At 43.8% G+C, this 12,866-nt stretch overlaps 1 protein-coding gene across 6 annotated transcripts in view; it reads right to left on the bottom strand.

Moving 5' to 3' along the window:
- Positions 1-12,866, bottom strand: part of PAFAH1B1 (platelet activating factor acetylhydrolase 1b regulatory subunit 1) — a 91,801-nt gene that overhangs the window by 66,022 nt on the left and 12,913 nt on the right. The window contains exon 1 of one of the 6 annotated variants that reach the window (XM_024234143.3): positions 4,995-5,396. The gene's annotated coding sequence lies outside the window, so the exon portion shown is untranslated. 6 annotated transcript variants of the gene reach the window in all.

The raw sequence follows: 12,866 nt of genomic DNA, 5'->3' as shown, positions 1-12,866 counted from the left end.
ACCTCCTGGGTTCAAGTGATTCTCCTACCTCGGCCTCCCGAGTGAGCGAGCGCCTGTAATCCCAGCTACTCGTGAGGCCCAGGCAGGAGAATCGCTTGAACCCAGGAGGTGGAGGATGCAGTGAGCCAAGATCACACCACTGCACTCCAGCCTGGGCAACAAGAGCAAAACTCTGTCTCAAAATAAATAAATAAATAACATAAGTAAATAAAACTCCATCATTAACAGTATACTATAATGCAGTCAAATAATTTCTTTTAAAAAAGTAAATCTTCCTATAAAATCATTGCATCACGTATCTGAAAAAGACTCCAGTCTATAGCTAAATCCACGAGATTACATAGAAGGACAAAATACTCCATGAGAGTAACTTCATTTCCTTAGATCAATCTTTGTATTTCCTTTCTTACCCAGAGAGGTAAATTTCTAGAGTTTTAAAATTGTTTTCTGATTAAAAGGTGGCAAAATTTATCAAAAGATTAACTTCATGTTCTTGAAGTATCATGTGCTCTGTATGAATAACTGAAGATATGAGAGAATTTAGACTTTTCCCATTCACACTATTACAAACGATAAATGAAAGTTTTGTTTGTTTGAGACACCGTCTTGCTCTGTCGCTCAGGCTGGAGTGTAGTGGCGCAATCTCGGCTCACTGCAACCTCCGCCTCCCAGGTTCAAGCGATTCTCCTGACTCAGCCTCTCGAATAGCTGAGATTACAGGTGCCCACCACCACGCCCGGCTAATTTTTTGTATTTTTAGTGAAGGCAGGATTTCACCATGTTGGGCAGGCTGGTCTCGAGCTCACGACCTCGTGATCCACCCACCTTGGCCTCCCAAAATGCTGGGATTACAGGCGTTAGCCACCGCACCCGGACTAAATGAAAGTTTTTAATCTGATACTGAGACTTTTTTGATGGGGGACTGAGTCTTGCTCTGTTGCCCAGGCTGGAGTGCAGTGGCGCAATCTCCGCTCCCTCCCTACAACCTCCACCTCCCAGGTTCAAGCAATTCTCCTGCCTCAGCCTCCCGAGTAGCTGGGATTACAGACGCCCACCGCCACGCCTGGCTAAATGCTGCATTTTTAGTAGAGACAGGGTTTCACCATGTTGTCTGTGCTGGTCTCAAACTCCTCACCTCAAGTGATCTGCCTGCCTCAGCCTCCCAAAGTGCTGGGATTACAGGCATGAGCCACCATGCCTGGCCTCAAACACTGAGACTTTAACATGTCTACTTCTTATTCTGCTTCAGCTTGGAGGCCCATCTATGATTCACTAGCATCTGCTGTCAGCAGGTAATAAAAACAAAAAAAGAGATCCGGTTGGTTTATCAGTATGGTAAAATCACTAATGGATGGACTGTGCTCAGGTACGGTTCACTGAAAAAGTTGTAAAATTCTTTTACAGCTTCACCATCTCCTCGCTTTTCTATTAGTTACAGCTAACCACTATACTTCATTCATTTTGCAAGATTCAAGTTACCCATCTAAAATTTACATACGAAAATGTTTTCTATTTTATGATTAGCCTTGAGCCAAAGATTAAGCTACCACTTTTTTCACTGAGAAGCATTCCTACTGACCTCAAATCTACTAAATCCAGTATTAAAGGCAAGTGCTGCAAATAGTTGGTCCACAGCTTTAAATCTGAAGAAATAAAGTAGAATTAGTTTTGGGGCTTTGAAATCAATCAGACTTAGATTTAAGTAACACAATATAAGTCATATCTGGATATCTGTTTTTTTCTTATTAAGAGCAATCATGGTTTGTTTGTTTTTTTTTTTTTTTTTGAGACGGAGTCTCGTTCTGCCGCCCAGGCTGGAGTGCAGCGGTGTGATCTCTGCTCACTGCAACCTCTGCCTCCCGGGTTCGCACCATTCTCCTGCCTCAGCCTCCCGAGTAGCTGGGACTACAGGCACTCGCCACCAGGTCCGGCTAATTTTTTTTTTTGTATTTTTAGTAGAGACGGGGTTTCACCATGTTAGCCAGGATGGTCTCGATCTTCTGACCTCGTGATCCGTCCGCCTCAGCCTCCCAAAGTGTTGGGATTACAGGCGTGAGCCACTGCGCCTGGTCTGCCCTTTGCCTTTCACCAGAAGTTCCAAATGTACATTATGAGATGGTTTCTATTATAGTCTTGTGATGGTTAATTTTACATTCCAACTTGGCTAGGCCCAGTATATTTGATCAAACAATAGTTTAGATGTTGCTGTGAAGATATTTCTTTAGATACGATTAACATTTAAGTCAGTAGACTCAGAGTAAAGTCAATTATCTTTATAATGTGGGCGGGCCTTATTCTATCAGTTGAAGACCTTAAGAGAAAAAGAAAAGACTGATTTCCCAAGTAAGATAGAATTCTGCCAAAAGACTGCGTTTGGACTTGAGATGCAACATCACCTCTTTCCCAGGTCCCCGGCCTGTCAGCCTACCCTACAGATTTTGATCTTGCAAGCCTTCACAATAGCACAAGCCAATTCCTCAAAAATCAATCAACCAGTCAACCTCTACACACACACACTCTATTGGCCTTGCTTCTCTGGAGAAACCTAATATACTGCCATACTCCAGCAGCAGTATTCTTCTATAATATAGAACCTTTATTAATATAAGCTTAGTCTGTCACTAAACTCTATCAGAATGAATATTCTTCCCTCTTTATACTGCTTCAACTCTATTCCCTGGGTACCCTCCAAGCAAATTAATGCTTTCAAGGATTATCAAATGTAATAAACTGCTCTCCATTCTACAACAAACAAGAAAGATGTGCTGAATAAGGGCTACTTGAAGAAGAAAGTAGGTAACTGAGAACTCATCCTATTCTTGTTTCGTCATTGCTTTCTTTCCACTAAGTTTTTTATATTCACTGCCTCTGCCGCTTGTAAGCACCCTCATTACTGCTCATCTTTCCTCTCTTTACTTTTCTCTCCTTGTGTCTTCTTTCTCAGTCTGTCTACCTTATCACCTCCTGGATTTCCTTATCACCTCTTGGGTGCATCCTTATTGCCACACCAGACTGATCAAACACATTAGGTACAATCTTCATCCCAGATGTGTTCATTTGTTGATGGGTGCTCAAAGACTACTTCTTCACTGCCCCTCTAAAAAGAGAAAGTTTCAGGCTGCGCGCGGTGGCTCACACCTGTAATCCCAGCATTTTGGGAGGTCGAGGCGGGTGGATGATGAGGTAAGGAGTTCGAGACCAGCCTGGCCAAGATGGTGAAACCCTGTCTCTACTAAAAATAGAAAAGTTAATTAGCCAGGCGCGGTGGCAGGCCCCTGCAATCTCAGCTACTCGGGAGGCTAAGGCAGGAGAATCGCTTGAACCCGGGCGGCAGAGGTTGCAGTGAGCCAAGATTGTGCCATGCACTCCAGCCTGGGCGACACAGTGAGACTCCACCTCAAAAAAAAAAAGAAAGAAAGTTTCCCACTTTTGTCTTCGAAATGAAGCCATTTTGAACACCTGAAGGTTCTAAAGAAAATGAATTATGACTTTAGATTTTGTCATAAATCGCTTTTTCCTTGTACTTTCTATCTGATATCAGTTGTTGTATATTATACACATGAACAGTCATTCCAGGACCCCCCGGATACCAATAAAACAATGCTCAAATCCCTTATATAAAATGGCATAGTAGTTGCACATAACCTACACACATAGTCTCATATACTTTAAATCATCTCTAGATTACTTAGAATACCTAAAAAAATATAAAAGCTTTGTAAATAGTTGTTGTATTGTTTAGGGAATAATGACAGGAAAACTGCATGTTCAATACTGACACAACTATCATTTTGTCTGAATAGTTTCAATCTGGAGTTGGTTGAATCCACAATACAAAACCCATGGATATGGAGGGCCAACTGCATATGCCACAAATAGTGGGAAGGAATGTGAGGACAAACATTGACTGTTTTCGTATGATTTTCAAGATTGTGGATCACTTTTTTCCTTTAAATTTACTTTAATGTTGGCCTGCAGTGGGGGTGCACTATAATCTTTGCCCCTTGGGAGGCTGAGGTGGGAGGATTGCTTGAGGTCAGAAGTTTAACACTGGGTGGGCAACGCAGCAAGACCCATCCCTAAAAAAAAAAGAAAAGAAAAAATTATAAAATTTAGCCATGCATGGTGGCACGTGCCTGTAGTCCTAGCTACTCAGGAGGCTAACGTGGGAGGATCACTTGAGCCCAGGAGTTCAAGGCTTTGGTGAGCCATGATGACACCACTGCACTCCAGCCTAGGCAACAGAGCTTTTATAAAAGTCGTCTTTAAAAATCCTTCAAGAAGAAAACACAGTTGCCTTGTTCATTATATAACTATCTAGTCTTCCTGGGATGTTGTAATGCAGACACATTCTTTGCATCTATATTAACTTTGTTGCTTTCTATCTTATGTTCTCTTCCTTTTGTATCTAGACCAGGGGTCAGCAAACTCTGCAAAGATAGTAAGTATTTTAGGTTTTGTGGGCCATTCAGATTCTGTAGCAACTCTTCTGCCACTGTAGTAAGAAAGCAACAATAAACAATATACTGGCTAGGTAAGTGCCATGGCTCACTAATCTAGAACTTTGGGAGGCTGAGGCATGAAGATCCCTTGAACTCAGGAGTTTGACATCAGCCTGGGCAAAACAGCAAGACCTGGTTCTACCACAAACTTAAAAATTAGCCAGGAATGGCGGCACACACCTGCGGTCCCAGCTACTCAGGAGGCTAGGGTGGGAGGATAGCTTGAGCCTGGGAGGTTGAGGCTGCAGCAGTGAACTGTGATCACATCACTGCATTCCACCCTGGGCGACAGAGCCAGACCCATGTCTCCAAAAAAAAAAAAAAAAAAAAAAACCCAATATATAAACAATATATAACATATAAAGAGGCCGCTCATTGCGCTACTGTCGACAAGGAGCTGCCACAGCCGCCCCCTCTTGCTGTCGCCCCAGAATGCCCCTCACATAACCCTGGGCCCCCATTTCAGGCCCCCCTTTCTGGGAGTGCCCTCACCTCTGTGCCAGATTCCAGGCTACGGATTCCTGCCCCTGCCCGGGTGGAGATGCTCGCCCAGCAGCAGGAGCTCTTGCAGAAGCAGAACCTGGCCCAGCGCCATAGGGGGACTCTCCGTGGATGGAGAGGAGGCCCCAGTCCCTGAGGACGTCAGCAAGTGGACCACGGATGATGTCTGCAGCTTCGTGGCGGGGGGGCTGTCTGGCTGTGGAGAGTATACTTGGGTCTTCAGGGAGCAGGGGATCGATGGGGAGACCTTGCCACTGCTGACGGGGGAGCATCCGCTGACCACCACAGGGTTGAAGCTGGGGCCTGCCCTCAAGACCCAGGCCCAGGTGGCCAGGCGCCTGGGCCACATCTTCTACATGGCCAGCTTCCCCATGGCTCTGCCGCTGCAGCCACCAACACTGCGGGCCCCGGAGCGGGAACTCAGCACAGGAGAGCAGCAGCCCTTGTCCCCCATGACAGCCACTTCCCCCTATGGAGGGGGCCACGCCCCTGCCAGCTGAGTTTCGCCCAAGCAAGAAAATGGGACCTTGGCTCTGCTTCCACGGGCCCCCGACCCTTCCCATTCCCAGCCTCTGTGCTGAAGTGGCCAGGGGTGGGTGGGGGGTGGGGCCACACAAACTCCCAGGAGCCACCACTTGATGCAGTGGCCTGCCTCCGACAGCTTGCTTGCTTTCTTTCGGTTTTGGATGCAAAAACAAAAACAAAAACAAAATTTTTAAGGAAAATGTGAAAAAAAAAAGAAAGAAAAAGATATGGTTTTGTTCCAACAAAACTTTATGGACACTAAAATTTGAATTTCACCGAAGGTTTTTTTTTTTTACAAATTATTAATTTATCAAATGGATTTTATAAAATTATTTTACAAAATATTTTATTTTGATTTTTCGACCACTAAAAATTGAAAAAACAAACAACAAACATTTTTAGGCTTATGGTACAAAATCAGGTGGCAGGCTGGGCATGCTGGCTCACACCAGTAATCTCAGCACTTGCAGAGGCCGAGGCAGGAGGATCACTTGAGCCCAGGAGTCTGAGACCAGCTTGGGCAAAAAAGTGAGATGCCCACCTCTACAAAAAATCAAAAACAGCCAGGCGCAGTGGTGCACATCTTGTGATCCCAGCTACGTAGGAGGCTAAGGCAGGAGGACTGCTTGAGCCTAGGAAGTCAAGGCTGCAGAGAAGCCGTGGTCAGGCCACTGGACTCCAGCTTGGGGGACAGAGACCCCTTCTCAAAATAAAAACAGCAGGATTTGACTTGCTAACTATAGTTGGCGAACCCTCTTACATCTAGAAATTATCTGATACAGCTACTTCTAATAGTAGTATCTATTTCACAAGATTGTCGGGAAGATACGGCCGGGCATGGTGGCTCACACCTTTAATCCCAGCACTTTGGGAGGCCGAGGCGGGCGGATCACCTGAGGTCAGTAGTTTGAGACCAGCCTGGCCAACATGGCAAAACCTCGTCTCTACTAAAAAATAGAAAAAATTAGCCAGGCGTGGTGGCGCGCGCCTGTAGTCCTAGCTACTTGGGAGACTGAGGTAGGAGAATCACTTGAACCCATGAGGTGGAGGTTGCAGTGAGTGGAGATCACGCCACTGCACTCCAGCCTGGGCGACGAGACTCAGTCTCAAAAAAAAAAAGTGCCATTTTCCCAAAATGGCACATTTATTCAATATTCAAAGCTTTATTTTAACAAAATATCAATTATTCAACAACTGTCAAACAGTATTGGCAAAAAATAAAATACCTTTTAAATCGTCATACCAAGATACTACTAGGGTTAAACCATTAAAAACTGCCAATAATGGTTCAACCTAATAGCTATCAATGATATTTAAACACCATTAGCAAGCCTCTCAGCAGCTAGCATAAACAGAAGAACTTGCGGGTTTAGTTATCATTCTCACTAGTTTTGACCCCAAACAATTAAGCGAACAGAGTAACCACCTCTTCTGTGACTTCTTAGTACTTCATACATACACGTATTTACCACTTCTCACAATACACTGTAATTATCTGCCCTGATGTTGCCTCAACAACCCTTGACACACTGTTCATTGTATCCCGACCAAATTCATGGTAATTAGTGTTTCTAAATAACTACTGTAGGCATCCTAGTAAAAACTAAGATCAAAACTTACTGTGTTCTGAGAGAGTAAAGATGCACTCTCACTCTTCTTTTTTAAAATTCAAAAGAAAAAGTAAGCAAGACTCTGACTCAAAACAAACAAAAATCAAACCTCTCCTTACATTTAATCTATGCTGAAAACCAGCATGAGTCCTGATCCATGGGTCTTCTGCTGAAGCAACTTCTAGCAGTATAAAACACAGCTGTGTCCTGGCCCCCTTTTCTGTATTTCTTTTTTTTTTTTGGCCCCGAGATGGAGTCTTGCTCTGTCGCCCAGGCTGGAGTGCAATGGCGTGATCTCAGCTCACTGCAACCTCTGCCTCCCGGGTTCAAGTGATTCTCCTGCCTCAGCCTCCTGAGAAGCTGGGACTAGAGGCGTGCACCATGCTCGGCTAATTTTTGTATTTTTAGTAGAGATAGGGTTTCACCATATTGGTCAGGCTGGTCTCGAACTCCTGACCTCATGATCCACCTGCCTCAGTCTCCCAAAGTGCTGAGATCACAGGCATGAGTCACCGTGCCCAGCCCTTTTCTATATTTCTTAATGTTTTTACCACTTTTGGATATTCTGGAAGAATATTCTCTACCCACCTTCAAATTACAGAGAAGAAGACAGACAAGGATGAAGAAGATTTGAAATTATTTTCTAACAAGAATTTTAATGTACAGTCACTCCCACAAATTCTATTCTGGGTAAAATTAGATTTTCACAGGGTAATTTAAATCCTACAAATGAATGGTCTGTACTTGATGTATGGAGGTACCTGCCAAGGAGGTTAAAAAGCTGGGTTGAGGGAAACTCATCCACTCATCAGACACTGAAAGACAAATCTATCCACTCTTTGAGACTGACTCATGTGATGTGATTGGTCTCCCACACTAAGACTACTTAAATACTTGTCATCCATCTACCTTAGAGATGTTGAAGAGGATAATAATAATTACAACATAATCCTCTTTATAAGAGCCCCATGAGAAACTCTAGCCCAAGCTTGTGCTACCCATGGCCCAGGACGGCTTTGAATGTGGCCCAACACAAATTCGTAAGCTTTCCTAAAACACTGACATTTTTTTTGTGACTTTTTTTCAAGCTCATCAACTATCGTTAGTGTATTTTATGTGCAGCCCAAAACAATTCTTTTTCTTCCAATGTGGCCCAGGGAAGTCAAAATATTGGACACTCCTGCTCTAGCCTGATAGTGCCAAGTGGTTAGTTATCTTTCTGAACTATCTAGTTATTTTGTATCTTAAGGACACTGTAAAAAAATAAACTACCAAGTTTTTCTCTCCTGCTGGCTCCTAGAAAGCTCAGAGTCAAATCTGTGCTCTGCCTGTAGCAAGAAAATTATAATAAACCTTTTTGGCCTACATCCTGACTTGGCTTTATCTTTATCTTTTGTTTTTGTTTCTTCTTTCTCCTTACTTTTAATCTGAGGCATTTTGTAGTTTTATGCATCCTCATAAATTGCTTTAAATAAGGAGTTACAAATCAAATACAGCGACCAACTTGCCAGGTGAAAGTCTGAGTCGGCTAGAAATAGAACACCAGTGATAGAGCTGCGTTTTCAAAGTTCAATTAAAAACAAAATTACTGGCCAGCCACAGTGGCTCACGCCAGTAATCTGACCACTTTGGGAGGCTGAGGTGGGCAAATAATTTGAGGCCAGGAGTTCAAGACCAGATGGCCAACATGGCGAAACCCTGCCTCTACTAAAAATACAAAAATTAGCAGGGCATGGTAGCACACGCCCGTAATCCCATCGACTCAGGAGGCTGAGGCACAGGAACTGCTTGAACCCAGGAGGCAAAGGCTACAGTGAGCCGAGATCGTGCCACTGCACTCTAGCATGGGCGACAGAGCAGGACTCTGTCTTAAAATATACATATTAAAATATTCTTCGTTTCAGCTGGGCACGGTGGCTCACGCCTGTGATCCCAGCACTTTGGGAGGCCGAGGCAGGCGGATCACGAGGTCAGGAGTTCGAGACCAGCCTGACCACCATGGTGAAACCCCATCTCTACTAAAAATACAAAAATTAGCTGGGCCTGGTGGTGGGCGCCTCTAATCCCAGCTACTCGGGAGGCTGAGACAGGAGAATCGCTTGAACCTGGGAGGCAGAGGTTGCAGGAGCCAAGATAGCGCCACTGCACTCCAGCCTGGGCAACGGAGTGAGACTCTGTCTCAAAAAAAAAAAAAAAAAAAAAAAACTTCATTTCCAGAAAAATATGCTCTTTTCTACTTTTCTTGAATACTACAGCTGTCAAGCTATACTTTTCTTCATTTTTGAAAGAAACATCATCAATAGAGAAGTATTTCTCCACCATAAACAATACAAGGGCAATAATAAACACTAACAGGGAGTACCAGAAACTTGTTCCACTGGAGAGCTTATGCTCATCTAAAGGAAGGCAGCTGGAGCCGGGCGCAGTGGCTCACTCCTGCAATCCCAGAATTTTGGCAGGCCGAGGCAGGGGGATCACTTGAGCCCAGGAGTCTGAGACCAGCCCCAGCAACAGAGTCTCTAGCAGGGGGAAAAAAAAAATTCAAGAAGGCAGCTGTAATTCAGCTTAGGTTAACTGTTGTCATGGGAAAATGTGGGCCGCCTGTTAACAGAGCTCCTAATTTTTTAGGATAACCAAAAAATAGAGACTTTATGAAAACAGCTAGTTTTTATATGTTGGCTCAAAAAAATGCTAACGATCAATGCAAAGAGAAATATAAGGCTGCCAGTATTCAACCCCTGGCTACATAATGAATAAATATGTTTGAATGGTTGAAGAGATGGAAGAAAACAGAACAAAGTTTAGGAATTTATGGTCTAAAATTGATGCAGTAATATTATCCATTCTTTTTATTCAGCTCAAAGCATAAATATTACCAAAGAACAATATTTTATTTAGTTAACCTAAGGGTGAATTCTGCAGTGCAAAAACAAACAAATCATTTTTTATTTTTAGAGATGAGGTCTCACCCTGTTGTCCAGGTTGGAGTGCAGAGGCACAAGCACAGCTCACAGCGACCTCAAACTTCTAGGGACCACAGGCACATGCCACCACATCCGGCTAATTTGTTTTTTTGTAGAGACAGGGTCTCACTATGTTGCCCAGGCTGGTGCCAAATTCCCGGCCTCAAGCAATCCCCTGCTTTGGCCTCCCAAAGTGTTGAGATTACAGTTGTGAGCCACCACACCCAGCCCAAGTAAACACATCATATCATCTCACTAGCAAACACCTTCCTTATGTTCACTGCAGCATTGTCTGTAATAGTAAAAAGCTGTAAACAACCTAATTGCCCATTTCTGTAGTCTAAACATAAAGAAAATATGGTATAGGGCGAGGTGTGATGGCTCACACCTGTAATCCCAGCACTTTGAGAGGCTGAGGCCAGTGGATCACGAAGTCAGGAGTTCGAGACCAGCCTGGCCAACATAGTGAAACCCCCATCTCTATTAAAAATACAAAAATTAGCCGAGCATGGTAGTGCATGTCTGTAGTCCCAGCTACTCAGGAGGCTGAGGGAGGAGAATCGCTTGAACCCGGGAGGTGGAGGTTGCAGTGAGCTGATATTGTGCCATTGCACTCCAGCTTGGACAACAGTGTGAGACTCTGTCTCACAAAAAAAAAGAAAAAGAAAATATGGTATCGTATATAAGAAATTATACAACTAAATAAACTAGATCTACATATATCAATAATGCATCTAAAAAACAGGAAAGAAAACCAAGCAGATTAATATAGGTGTACAGTTGAATACTCACGTAAATTCTAACAATCTATAAAGCACTACTATATATTGTTTATAGATACACTCAAATATAGTAAATGCATAAAAATATGGAACAAAGGGCTATATACAACATTTAGGAGAAACTTTACTGCTGAGAAGAAGAAGGTGGACATGATTGGAAAGACGTACAAAAGGGACATCAAGCCGGGTGTGGTGATTCACGCCTGTAATCCCAGCACTTTGGGAGGCTGAGGCAGGTGGATCACTTGAGGCCCGGAGTTTGAGACCAGCCTGGCCAACATGGTGAAACCCTGTCTCTACTAAAAGTACAAAAATTAGCTAGGTGTGGTGGTACATGCCTGTGATCCCAACTACTCGGGTGGCTGAGGCAGACAATCGCTTGAACCTGGGAGGTGGAGGCTGCAGTGAGCTGAGATGGTGCCGCTGCACTCTGGCCTGGGTGATAGAGCGGGACTCCATCTCAAAAAAAAAAAAAAAAAAAAAAAAAAAAAAGAAAAGAAAAGAAAAGAAAAAAGAAAAAGAAAAGAAAAGAAAAGGCCAGGCGTGGTGGCTCACACCTGTAATCCCAGCACTTTGGGAGGCCCAAGCAGACAGATCATGAGGTCAGGAGATGGAGACCATCCTAGCCAACATGGTGAAACCCCGTCTCTACTAAAATACAAAAAAAAAATCAGCCGGGTGTGCTTGTGCACGCCTGTAGTCCCAGCTACTCAGGAGGCTGAGGGAGGGGACTCTCTTGAACCCTGGAGGCTGAGGTTGCAGTGAGCAGACATTGCGCCACTGCACTCCAGTCTGGTGACAGAGCAAGACTGTCTCAAAACAGAAAACAAAAAACAGAATACAAAAAGATATCAACTATAACTGTAATAATGCCTTCTCAAAAAAAGCTCTAGGCCGGGCGTGGTGGCTTACACCTGTAATCCCAGCACCATGGGAGGCCAAGGCGGGTGGATCACAAGGTCAGGAAATCGAGACCATCCTAGCTAACATGGTGAAACCCCGTCTCTACTAAAAATACAAAAAATTAGCCAGGTGTGGTGGCGGGCACCTGTAGTCCCAGCTACTAGGGAGGCTGAGGCAGGAGAATGGTGTGAACCCGGGAGGCAGAGGTTGCAGTGAGCTGAGACTGCACCACTGCACTCCAGCCCAGGCTGGGCGACAGAGAGAGACTCCGTCTCAAAAAAAAAAAAAAAAAAAGCTCTGAAGCAAATATGACAAAATGTTAACATCTGTCAATTCTGGTAATAGTTATACGGCCATTCTGTTTTATTACTGCAGGTACTTTTAACATTTAACATAGTCCCTAGTAAAAATAAAAAACAAATTAAATTATAAATATACAAAAGAAAACTTTAGCCAGGCATGGTGGCTCACCTGTAATCCCAGCACTTTGGGAGGCCAAGGCGGGCCTGAAGTCAGGAGTTCAAGACCAGCCTGGCCAACGTGGTGAAACCCTATCTCTACTAAAAATACAAAAATTAGCTTGGCTTGGTGGCAGGCGCCCATAATTCCAGCTACTCAGGACGCTGAGGCAGAACTGCTTGAACCCGGGAAGCAGAGGTTGCAGTGAGCTAAGACAGCGTCATTGCACTCCAGCCTGGGCGACAAGAGTGAAACTGCGTCTCCAAAAAATAAAAAAATAAAAAAAAATAAAGAAAACTCAAAAAGCACTTTTTTTTCATTGGGCATAGGTCTCATGATAGGCTTTCTGACAGGTAACAAGTTGGACACATAAATGAAATGAAAGCCCTGAAGCGTAAGTCCTACATACATGAAGCCCTCCTGTGAAGAATTTTGGAGTCGAATAGTTAAGATTCATATATCAATCTGGCTCCTTACAAACTGTGTGACCTTGGGGAAATCTGCAAACTTCCTAAGCCTATTTACCCATTTTTAAGAAGAGGGACTAATACTACCACCTACCTCAAACAGCTGTGGTGAAGCTTAACAAAATAGTCAATATTTAAGGGCTTGTCTACCTTT

This window comes from Pongo abelii, chromosome 19 (assembly GCF_028885655.2).
Source record: "Pongo abelii isolate AG06213 chromosome 19, NHGRI_mPonAbe1-v2.0_pri, whole genome shotgun sequence".
NCBI classification, from domain to species: domain Eukaryota; kingdom Metazoa; phylum Chordata; class Mammalia; order Primates; family Hominidae; genus Pongo; species Pongo abelii.
This window is presented reverse-complemented; position numbering and strand designations above follow the sequence as displayed.